Genomic DNA, 12,061 nt, shown 5'->3' with positions numbered 1-12,061 from the left:
TTTTCAAAATATTATTTTGTATTATTATCCAATTTATATTACAAGTGTTCATACAAATAATTTTTAAAAGCTTTTAAATTTGATTTCTCATGTTTTAATTGTTAAATATTTATTGATTACTCCTTTAAACTATTTTGGTTGATTTAATCATCCAAATTAATTATTTATACCCACATACATATTGTATTATATTTTACTTTATTTTATAGAATCATATTTGTATTTTTATACAATTTATACATTATTTGCAATAATAGCCTATACTCTACAAATAGTTGTATTTTATTGCATTAGTTAGGTCAAAATAGTATTTTTATGTTTTTACAATCTTCAGTCACTATTTCAAAGGTATTAAATTGCTTAAATAACTTTTTATATATTTATTAGTCATTTTATTATTTTATTTTTCTTTAATTTCTATTTGTTTTAGTTCTAGCTCAAATTTGAGCCAAATTTTTAGACTAAATAGACCTAAATCACTAGCCCAGAGATCCCAGACCTTAGCCCAATCACCCCTGCCCAAACCAAACAACCCCTCCGTGAAACCCGGTTGGAACCCGTCTAAATGACCCGCCCCGCCTCCCTTTAAAATCTTGGCCATTGATCTCAAATGATCAATGGCCGATACTAATCTCTCCATTAAAATTACCCAAACCCTAGATCTTATTCTCCTCCACCCAGCCGCCCTCAAACACTCTCAACTCCCTTTTCTTCTTTGAAAAACCCTAGCAGCTGCCCCACCCAAATCCTAGTCTGTACCCCAGATAATATGGAGATCTTCCATATTTCCTTTCCTTTTATACTCACAATGATTCTTTCTCGTTTCCTTGACATTGTTCGTTTGGTACCGAGTTATTTAAGGAAGTCAATATTTGGTAGGTTTGTTTGGCTCCGACTCTGGATTGTTACCACGTTTTTGACTTGATACATTAAATAACACTATATGGGTCCGATTCAGTGAGATCTTTAGCCAATTTTGACTTCCTGTCAAACTAGGATTTGTCCGGTTTTTACCTATTCCGATTTGTAATGGGTTCTGCATGTGATTTTCTCTCCCCTTGTTTAAACCTGATTGATTTTACTTCCTTGTTTGTCTGCTTAATCGAATACTATATAAACCCCTTCCCCAATTCCCCTAAGACATACCTTAATCACTACTGCTCACTCACTCACTCTAGTATTCTCTGAAACTATTGATTCTTGGCCGGCTGAAAGCAAGGCCACCGGGACTAATTCATTAATCTCCTTTGGTTCAAGCACTGCTCGGAACCCACTTCGAGGCTCTTGTGAACTCCAAAGGACTGGAGATTTGGGATTTCATTGTCCTCTCTCAACTGTTGTTACTGAATCATTACTGGGATTTTAAGTTTCTGACTCTTTCTTCTCGTGTGTCTTTGCAACTGGTTAGTGTTCTCAACCTTTAAAATTCAAATTACTCCTATATGATCATGTCTATGTAAATTCTCTGCGAATCTTCATGATTTAGTTTTCCCTGCTATTTGTGAATTTCCAGCATTAAATTGTTCTTACATGTTCCACTATGATTTCATGGTTCAAATGATGTTTTGCAGCCCTTTTGTTTACTAGTTTCAGATCTGTTTAAGCCTTAAATATGTGTAGTTTAGTTTTCCCTATGTGCAATGACTTGAATGAACCTCGACTTTTCTCAGAATTGGGATTTTCCAGCTAATTTAGTTAACCTAACTTCGTGTGATGTGTACAGTTATGCCTCACTTGGATTGTTGTGTTAAAATCTTCTTAGAGAAATTGATATCTTCCCAGAATTGTTTTCCTGAACATATTTTCTATAGAGTTTCATGCTGAGTTCTTCATGTCTAAGTCATTACCTACTACCTTATATGAATTGTCCTTTGATTCCATTTTCTGGATTGTGTTCTAGAGTTACCGTGCTAAGGCTTCATTACCAGAATTATTCTTTCATAGTTTGCCTTTGATTATGTGGCTTCATATGAGTACGTTGTTGATTGTGTTTCATCTATTTTTTCTGTTGAATATTGCCTACCTAAACTGACATCTTCTGAGAATTAGAATTCCTATTTAGATATCTTTAGAGTCAGATTTTGACTATATATCTGCCTTGAATCTCTGTTTGTCATTCTATGTGATTAAGTTATGTTTTTTCTATGGTGTCCACCCTTGTGATGTTGTCACTCTAATATTTTGGACAAGTATAGAAAGTCATCTTATGTGAACCTATGTGTCCTACATGATGTATGTGCCTGCAAGAATCTTTGTCCTTCTTTGTCTGGAATTTGAAGTTATATGACTAACTTGATGTTGTGTATGTTGTTGCTTGTGTCTTTGTGGTTGTTAATGGGTAAGCAATATGGTCGTCATTATCATTTGGTCCTGGTCTGTTGAGCCATGTTTGGGTAATTGGCTTCGAGATATATCACCAGCGCTTGAAGTTTTGGGCCTGCATCCATGTGAGGTTTTAAAACCTATTTGAAGGCCCAAAAACATCATTGGGTTACTTTTTTATGTTGGGCCTGTAATTGTTACTATTTAAATCTGTAACTATTTGATTTGGGATTGTATTATTTCATTTGGGCATATAATAATTTTTAATAACGAATGATGGGGAAATTAGTGAAAGGGGGTTGGGATACTTTAATCCTTTCACAAATGGGTAGAAAACATGCCTATATGATCGAATTATCTTACTTGCTGTCTTACTTGCCATGCTCTCTTTTGAGAACTATTTGTGTATAAATCGCATGCTTATAGGACATCAACTTGCACGTCCGCTTAGAGAACATGATCTAGGACCTTAACTAATTTTAAATATTGAATTGGGTAATGTGTTTAGAAGACATGCCTATAGGATTCAAACTAAATTTGTATACTAAATTGCTTAGCCCGTCTTGCTTCTGCATATAGACATCATGCCTAGAGGATTCCATTCAAGCAATTGATACCGTTCATATTGATACTTCCTTCTCAATTATGTGGCTCGCCTAGAATGCATGGCTATAGGATTAATGAAGCAAACCTGCATTTTAAAACGACTTCATTGACCAAATTTGACCATCTAGAAATCATGCCCATAGGACTCTATGTTAACTGTTGAAACTGTTTAACAATATTTTCTCGCTTAGAAACCATGATTATAGGATTAAGTGCAATAAGAATCGGCATTACTCAACTGCTTAATCCAAATCTTCTAAGTGCAATCGTGTAGAGATCATGCCTATAAGGATTTAAACTACACAACATGCTCCATTTCTAGATCTGCCTATCTATAACTGCCCATCCATATAGTAACACTGTCTCAAGCATAATTAAATCGAATAACAATTTCCCGTTTACTAATCATATTGATGCGATCTGAGATTTGTGCATATGAGTTTATGTGCGAAGGCAAACTTGAGTCCTTTTGTGCTATTTGCATTATATGTAGAGTCCTATTTGTTTTAATTGTGTGACGCTTTGTTTTCTCATTTTTGAGCAGCCTAGACGAGTCTAGAACCACCCACATAGTTGTCCAAATCCTCCCTGACCGTAGGCATGGGACGAGTAAGCACACATAGGGCACAACTTATAATTGAACTAGTGCGCTTTAGGTAAAAAAAACTTCACGATAGTAATCGGGTAGCAGGAGATGATAGTTTGTTCTCGTTGGATAATATTAGCAACCCTTATACTTAAGGGAGTTGCGAATTATTTATGTTGCACAGGGTGATCCTTTAGGATAAAAAATTTAGGACCCCCCATGTGTAATTATTTATTGTAAACTTGCTTATTGAAACCTAGACTTGGCTAAGTTATATCTTGTAATTCTCAATAGTTGTATTAATCATCTTTCTTGATAAATTATTTGTCTTATTTCCTTACTTTACATAGTAGATCAGTTATTTGGATTCTTTACTCTCCTTTAATTGACATTCTCACATAAGGTAGTTATAATTCGATAATCCGCATAGAGTAAAATTTGGTCGGGAACTACAGTTTTGGACCTCGAAGAGTACCTAACACCTTCTCTTCGAGGTAATTTGAGCCCTTACCCGATCTTTGGCGACGTAGACTAGTTAAATAGGTTTATTTGCAAATAAGTGGCCTAATGCACCTCAAAACCATTAGGTGGCGACTCTTCTCTATTAATACCCATTTAAAAGAGTTGTCACGCATTGCAACACGATCTCGTGAGAGAACGGGGCACGATAGTTACTATCGGTGATGATGGTGTCCTCTGACTCCAAGGTTGCTTAGTGTACCTAATGTTGATGGCCTGAGGGAGACGATTCTAGAGGAGGCGCACAGTTTAGGGTATTCTATTCATCCAGATGACACGACGATGTATCGTGATCTAAGGCAGCATTACTGATGGCAGCGGATGAAGAAGGACATAGTTGAGTATGTGGCTAGATGTCTAAATTTCCAGCAGGTTAAGCACGAGCACCAGAGGACAGGTGGCTACTTCAGTAGATCGTTATACCGGGGTGGAAGTAAGAGTGCATAACTATGGACTTCGTGGTTGGTTGGTCGTGGATGTTGAGGAAATTTGATGTTTTTTGGGTCATTGTCGACATACTGACCAAGTATGCACACTTTATTCCGGTGATGACTACTTATACTTTAGAGAGGTTGGTCTAGATTTATATTCAGGAGATTGTCTAGTTTCATGGCGTGCCTATCTCCATCATTTCAGATAGAGGCACTCAGTTCACTTCACATTTCAAGAGAGCTATACAGAGTGAGTTGGGTACCCGGGTAGAGCTCCGCACGACCTTTCATCCGCAGACCGACGAGCAGTCGGAGCGGACAATTCACATTCTAGAAGATTTGCTCATAACATGTGTGATTAACTTCGGAGGACAGTGGGATCGATTCTTACCGTTGGTCTAATTTTCTTATAACAATAGTTATCAGTCCAGCATTGAGATGGCTCCATTTGATGCCTTGTATGGTCTGTGATGTCGTTCCCCCATCAGCTAGTTTGAGCCCGATGTGGCTAGTTTATATGGTACTAATTTGGTAAAGAATGCATTAAGTAAGGTAAAGTTGATTCAAGAGCGACTTCGCACAACACATTCCAAACTGAAGAGTAACGTGGATTAGAAGGCACGTGATTTATCATTTATGGTAGGCCAGAAGGTTCTCTTGAAAGTCTCGTTGATGAGCAGCTTGATTAGAGCTTGGATTATGAGGAGGAGCCAGTTGCCATTGTTGATAGGCAGGTCTGCAAGCTGAGCTATAAGAAGATTTCAACAGTGAAGGTCTAGTGGAGGGGTCAACCAGCCGAGGAGGCAACTTGGGAGATCGAAGAGGACATGCGGAGCAGATATCCACACTTACTCGGCACTCCAGGTATGATTCTAAACCCATTCGAGGACGAACATTTGTTTAAGAGGTGGAGAATATAACGACCCGGCCGGTTATTTTGATTTCTAGATCCCCATTCCCCTATTTAAGACTTTCTGTATGTGATTTCATTGTGTTATGACCTGCGGGGATGGTTGGTCTGATTTTGGAAGGGTTCGGGTTGAATTTGGAACACTTAGTTCCATAATAGTGGCCTGAGGTGGCCAAGTTTGACTTGAATCAACACTTTGAGTAAACGACCTCAGAATTAGGATTTCAAGGTTCCAATAGGTCCATTTGATAATTTTGGACTTGGGCGTATGAACGGATCGAGTTTCGGGTGGACCGAGAGCGTTTTGGCGCTTATATTTTAAAGTTGGCGTCTTGAAGGTTTTAGAATTTCCTAAGTTTGATTTGAAGTGTACTTTGGTATTACCAATGTCCGTCTAGGATTCCAAGCGTTAGAATAGGTTCATATAGTGAATTGTGACTCGTGTACAAAATTTGAGTTCATTTCAGATAGATTAGGCTTGAATAAGAAGCTTGGTTTGAAGTTTGAAGTTTATGAAATTGATGGCTTGATCTTGAGGGGTAATTCATAGTTTTGAAGTCAGTTTGTGTGGTTTGAAGTCTCGACTGGGATAATATAATGTTTTATGACTTATTGGTGTATTTGGATGGGTCCTGGGGGCGATAATATAATGTTTTATGACTTATTGGTGTATTTGGATGGGTCCTGGGGGCCTCGAGTGTGTTTCAGATAGATTTCGGATCATTTTGGTTGATGTTAGGATTGCTCGTTTTAAGAGGTCTGGTGTTTTTGCATATGCAAAAAGGGACCGAGATGCGACGCCGCAGAAGCGACCAGTGGAGTGCATCTACGACTTTTGGCTTGGGTGGTCTGGTACTCAGATGCGAGGAATTTATAGCATCTGCGAAATCAGAGCACAGTTGCAGAAGTTGGCATGGTGAGGAAGAACCGCAGATGCAGACATCTTTCTACAGAAGCGGAGACTCTTCTCAGATGTTTCGCAGAAGAGAAAGGTCGGCACTTTAGTGGAATCCACATCTACGAGGTTGGTTCCGCAGACGCGGAGTCGCAGAAGCGAAGATATTTTTGCAGATGAGAAAATCGCTAGGCAAAAGGTGAAGTTAAGCCGGGGCTTAGGACTATTTCACTCATTACTCTCTTGGTTTGGCCGATCTTTGGGAGCTCTTTTGTGGGGGTTTTCACCAAGCATCAGAAGGTAAGTGATTCTACCCATTTTTGAGTTAAATACATGGATTATAGGTAGATTTTAACATAGAAATTAGTAAAAATTATGGAATTTTGTTGGAAACCTAGGATTTGGTAAAAAATTAAATTTGACCACGAAATTAATTATGTAATTGGGAATATATTATATATTTGAGTCGTAATGTCATGTCTAACATTTATCTTCGAAAATTTTCGTAATTCGGGTACGTGGGCCTGAGGGTGACTTTTATGAACTTTCCGAATTGGGTTGAGGAATTACTCTAATAGATGAATTATAAACTTTTGAGCATGTATTGTTTAGTTTGTACGACTTTTTACTAGTTTCGGATTGCCCGGCATTGTTTGGGGATTTCTAGTGAGGTTCAAGAGCCGAGTAACGAGCTTGGAAGCGAGGTAAGTCTCTTGCCTAATCTTCTAATAGGAAATTATCTCCTTAGGTGTGTAAATTATTGTGTGCTACTTTTTGTGGGGGCTACATATGTATGAGAGGACGAGAGTCTGTACATAGCTATATTCATGTTTATATCTGGGTAGACTTAGATTCACATCATGCCTTAAATGTGTTATTTGTATTAATCTTGTATATTTTATTTCTTTAATTTGTGACTGGGATTGAGACTAGGATGGAATAGTGACCAAGTCTCTTACTTTGGGAATTGTGAAATATTTGATGAACGATAGTTCCGTGTCTTCTCGACTCGCATGTACTTTCACGAGTGAGAGAGTTTCTCTATTTTAATGGGATTGGGTCGTTCGGCTCGACAATATTGTGAGTTATTCTTATGGGATTGAGACGTTCGCCTCGGCAGTATTGTGCATCACTAATCCTATGGGATCGGGCCGTTCGCCTCGGCAAACTCGTACGTAACACTTGAGATTTGATTTGGTATTGATATCACTTGATTTTGTGCCTTCAAGGCCGGTTATGACATTTTAGTGATTTTGTAATTATCCATGTTTGAAAGTTTATTAAAGCTTATTTGTTTTGTTGTTACTTGTTGTGTTTCATACCTTTCTACTTTATGTATTTTATTATTTGACAACTAGTAAGTGTCAAGTCGATCCCTTGTTACTACTTCTTTAAGGTTAGACTAAATACTTACTGAATACGTGTTGATTTACGTACTCATGCTACAGTTACTGCACTGATTGTGCAGGTATTAGACATGTACTGCTAGTGGTCATACGGGCGCGTAGACGCATCACACGGAGACTTAGTGGTGAGCTGCCTTCTATGATTCGATCTGCAGTACCCGGAGTCTCCCTCTTATCTTATTTATTGTTATGTCTATTTCATTTCAGACAGTAGCTGTAGTAGCTTTGTATATTCCCTAGATTGCTCATGCACTTATGACGCAGGATTTTGAGGGCTTCTAGTGGACTTTTATAGTTGTATTTATTATCATTATCACTCTACTTTGTGTACTATTTGTACTCGTTATTTTGGTAAAGCAGTACGTATGTTGCCATTGGTTCAAGATTTAGTTGCATTTATCTGAAGAAATTTCTAAGTTTAAAAGTTAAAAATGGACAATTAAATTGGAGGTTTTTCGTTGGCTTGCCTAGTAGCATCATTGGGCGCCATCACGACCTATTGTGAGATTTGGGTCGTGATAGGTAGCATCTTTTGCTCTCTCTTTGTGGTTCCTTAATTTTGTTCAGTTTTCTTTTTTCTTTTTATGCAAAAAGACAAGGAAGAGAATTATATTTTCCTTTCCGAAAAAGTAAAAGTAATTATTATTATATTTTAACGTTCCTTTAAAAGAAAAGTAAAACTCACATATGATAAGAAAATCGTAAAAATTGTGTGGGGTAGCCACTTTTTAAAGTGGTATTTACTTTTTATCCAGCATTTTTAATGCTGAGCAAAAGTAGCCACTAGTCTATTAAAATTAATATGAAAAGACAGTGTTATCCTTTCTTTCCCAAACAGAAATACGCCATTTTCAGATTCTATACAATAGAGCAGCAGCCGAAGTTCGATCTGTGCAGGCACTCATTGTGTGTAATGAACTTCAATGGTGTGGAAGAGATGTCGCGCCCCCTTTTTCTCGCAAAATCGGGTTTATGACATTTTGGTTGGGACAACTCTTTCCTTTTGGAAAGGGGGTTTGCATTTCTGAAGAGTCGCCACCTAATGATTTAAGGTGCGTTAGAGCACCTATAGGGTTCATTTATAACTACGTTTGGTAATCATAGACTGGGTAAGGGCTTGAAATTATCCTAAGGGGAAGGTGTTAGGCACCCCTCAGGATCCACTAGTGTGGTTTCCGGCCAAACAGTTTTTGTGAATTTGTACAATTAGCAAATAAACAAATATAGCTCAAATAGTAGGGGATTTAAGTTTTAAGTACACAGATGTTTGAAAAACAGTTAATGAAAAAGCTAGGAAAAGAAGTACAATCTAAGCATATTTGCGAACGTAAAGGGGTGTCCTAGTTTGGTTAGCCTATAGGATCACATCAGTGCAATGCCCGGTAATCACTCCTCAGAAAGGGGCTACGCATGGCATTAGCGCACCGGTCATCATATCCATATCTACCCTTTCCCGCCCCGTGAAGGTAATTAAATCGAGGGTTGGTCTCGACCCCTATTGCATGCTGTTACCCGTCCCTTCCTATCAGTCCGGAGGAATTTAGGACTCCTATCCTATAAAAGGGGGGTTCTAGGTAGACCCTCAGGTTTAAAGGCAAAATACTAGGCGACAAATAAGAACACATAGGACTGCATTTAGGGGGGAGAACACAGAAAACAGATAGAAGGCTCAGATATACCTCCATAAGTAATGCACATAGACAACACGATTCATACACAGATAAGGTCCACATTTGAACTCAGAATCCTAAAGCATGGTATCTAAGTGATAACAGCAGAGTCAGATTGATCACATGATTTAGAGAAGAAGTCCTAATCAAGCTTGCCTACTAATTTTAACATGCTGACAGTTAAACATTAATCACAAAGACGGTTCTTATTTTAAAGTTGATTACCTAAGACTTGTCTAAGCGTAAAATAATATGCAATAATTATCAGAATTATTAAAACAGTTTGGAAGTTATTTTACCTAAAGCATGCTGTTCTAAATGTTGCAAAGACATGCAGGGATTGTGACCAGTTCCACTTAAACAAGATAATCAAACATGAGACTGTTTTATGTCCTTTTTCATGCATCAATAGTTTAATTAAGTGTGGCTGAGCGAGTGTGAACAAGATCCTACAACAGGGTATCCAACATGCACACATGAAAATGCAGAATGATTGCAGAATTCCTAAAGCATGATTTCTAAATGCCCAAAGAGTTACAGCATGACTTCAAGACGTCCAGGAGCAACAGTTTTACGTTAATGCTTTTATTTAGCCTAAAGCAGGATTTCTAAGTGGTAAAGTGATGCCAAATGGGATGCTGAAACAGTAAACCTAAAAACATGGTATCTAATGCATGATATGCTTTGAATGGGTTGATCTTACACATGGATTCTAATGCACATATAGGAAATGTAAACCTAAGACATGGTTTCTACCCATTGATGCTGATAACATATATAACTACCCTCCCCTTTTCACTAGCCAACCCCAATACTTGTTTACAACAGATTATTATAGACCAATACTGAAATGAGTTACATAAGTAGAAAAGAAAAATAAAAAAAGGTTACATTATAGAGAGCCTGAAAATAGGCCCAGATTTCCAACACCTGATTTGGACTTCCTCTCTGAGTTATGTAATAAATCTAATTCCAACACCTCAAATGCCAAGCTTGTTTCATAGCCTTTCTCATATCTGGGTGTGTCAAAGTTCCCTAAGGACCTCAAGGGATCCGGGGCAGTGCTCACACCCAGATTTTATAGCCAAGACAGAGTAAGTGCAGTGTGAAAAGGCCAGCTTTTGTGTGTCCAAGTTCAGAGGGAGCTCAAGGGTCCCAAGGCAAGGCCCACACAAAAGGGGCAGAACTTAGTGGTCTAAGAGTAAGGTGAGAGTGCTTGACATAATGATGAAAGACTTAGTAAAGCAGTTTAGAAGTGAAAAAGTTCAGAAATAGTTTTTTTTTTAAAAGATACTAGGAGTTATCAGTTTTGAGAAGAATGCTAGGAGTAGGAGCAACAATTTTGAAATCATTCTTTGAGAAAAGCATACTCAGCGAACAACCCAATTAACCATAGAATACCCAGATTTACTTGACAAGCAGACTTACAAACAAGGGTGAAGGGATTGGGAACATATAGGTTTGAAACCACATAAATAGGAAAACATTTGATACAACAAATATACAGAACATCTATGAGTCTATTAAACAAATCAGTCATGGTAATAGACATTTAAAACATAGGGAAGAATGCAGCAGGATCATGTTGAAGACAAGAGTTTTGTTGAACAAAATTTGACATACCATTAAGGCCAATAGAATGCACTAGAAGACTAAGTAACTACATGGTCATACCAGTTAAGGGAGGGGTAAGGGAACTAAGTGAACATGCTGGAAAAGTATCAATGAACTAAGTAAAGTCTGATATGATGATTACACATAAGGCAGAATTTAGACATTCTTAATAACAGCAAACACAGAAACCAATTGAATAACTAGTACATGAACAAGCATGGATGTATAGGCATGGAACACATAAAGTTGAATATCAAATTTAAACTAGAGACATACCAGTTAAAGAAGAAAAATGCAGAATGTAAAACAGGTGCAACTCCACTATCTAGCCTTGGCTTTCAGCCGGCTAGGCCAACAGTTAGCACAAGTAGCAAAGAAAGAAGAGAGAGTTTGAACGTATGTTTGTGTTCTGAAATGTGTTCGTGTGTTAAGACTGTAGAAGAGAGTCATTTATATAGTAGTTTGAAAAACTTGTTAAAATAAGGCAAGAATCAATTCTTCAGTAATTATAGAACTTAGTATAAAAAATTGGTTCGAATCTCCCTTTAATTAAGGGAGTCAGTGTAAACGGTAAAGAGCAGGTGGCAAGTAAGGAAAGAAATCGTACACGACTGGAGTATAACAAATAAGGAAAGATTTCAAAATAGTACCAGTATAGAACAGGTAATTAAGGCTAGGTTCAGAAAGTTTTTTAAACTAAGGAAACAATCAGTAAGAATTAAGTAGCAATGCAGACAAGGCAAGGGAAAATTAATTAAGGCAAGCAACTAATCAAATTAAGTGGAAAGGTAGGAGTCGAGATTCAGTAGCATAGAATAGTCGATTAGGACCAAATTCATAAAGCCTTGATTAAGGACACAACTCAGTAGAAATAAGTATCATAGCAAATATGGTAAGGAAATCAGTCAGCTTAACAGACGGGGCAAAGCTTTTGGGGTTTTGAAAGAAAAATTTTCAATCACCATCAATTAAGGAAACCAGAATCAATCAAAAGGGAGTCATGACTCTGCACTTTCAATCATATAAATAGAGGAGGTCCACAGACGTAGCAAGAAAACATATTCGAAGCATAGCAAGAGATGAACAAACAAAGTGAGCATAG

Source organism: Nicotiana attenuata, unplaced genomic scaffold, assembly GCF_001879085.1.
Source record: "Nicotiana attenuata strain UT unplaced genomic scaffold, NIATTr2, whole genome shotgun sequence".
Classification (NCBI taxonomy): domain Eukaryota; kingdom Viridiplantae; phylum Streptophyta; class Magnoliopsida; order Solanales; family Solanaceae; genus Nicotiana; species Nicotiana attenuata.
This window is presented reverse-complemented; position numbering follows the sequence as displayed.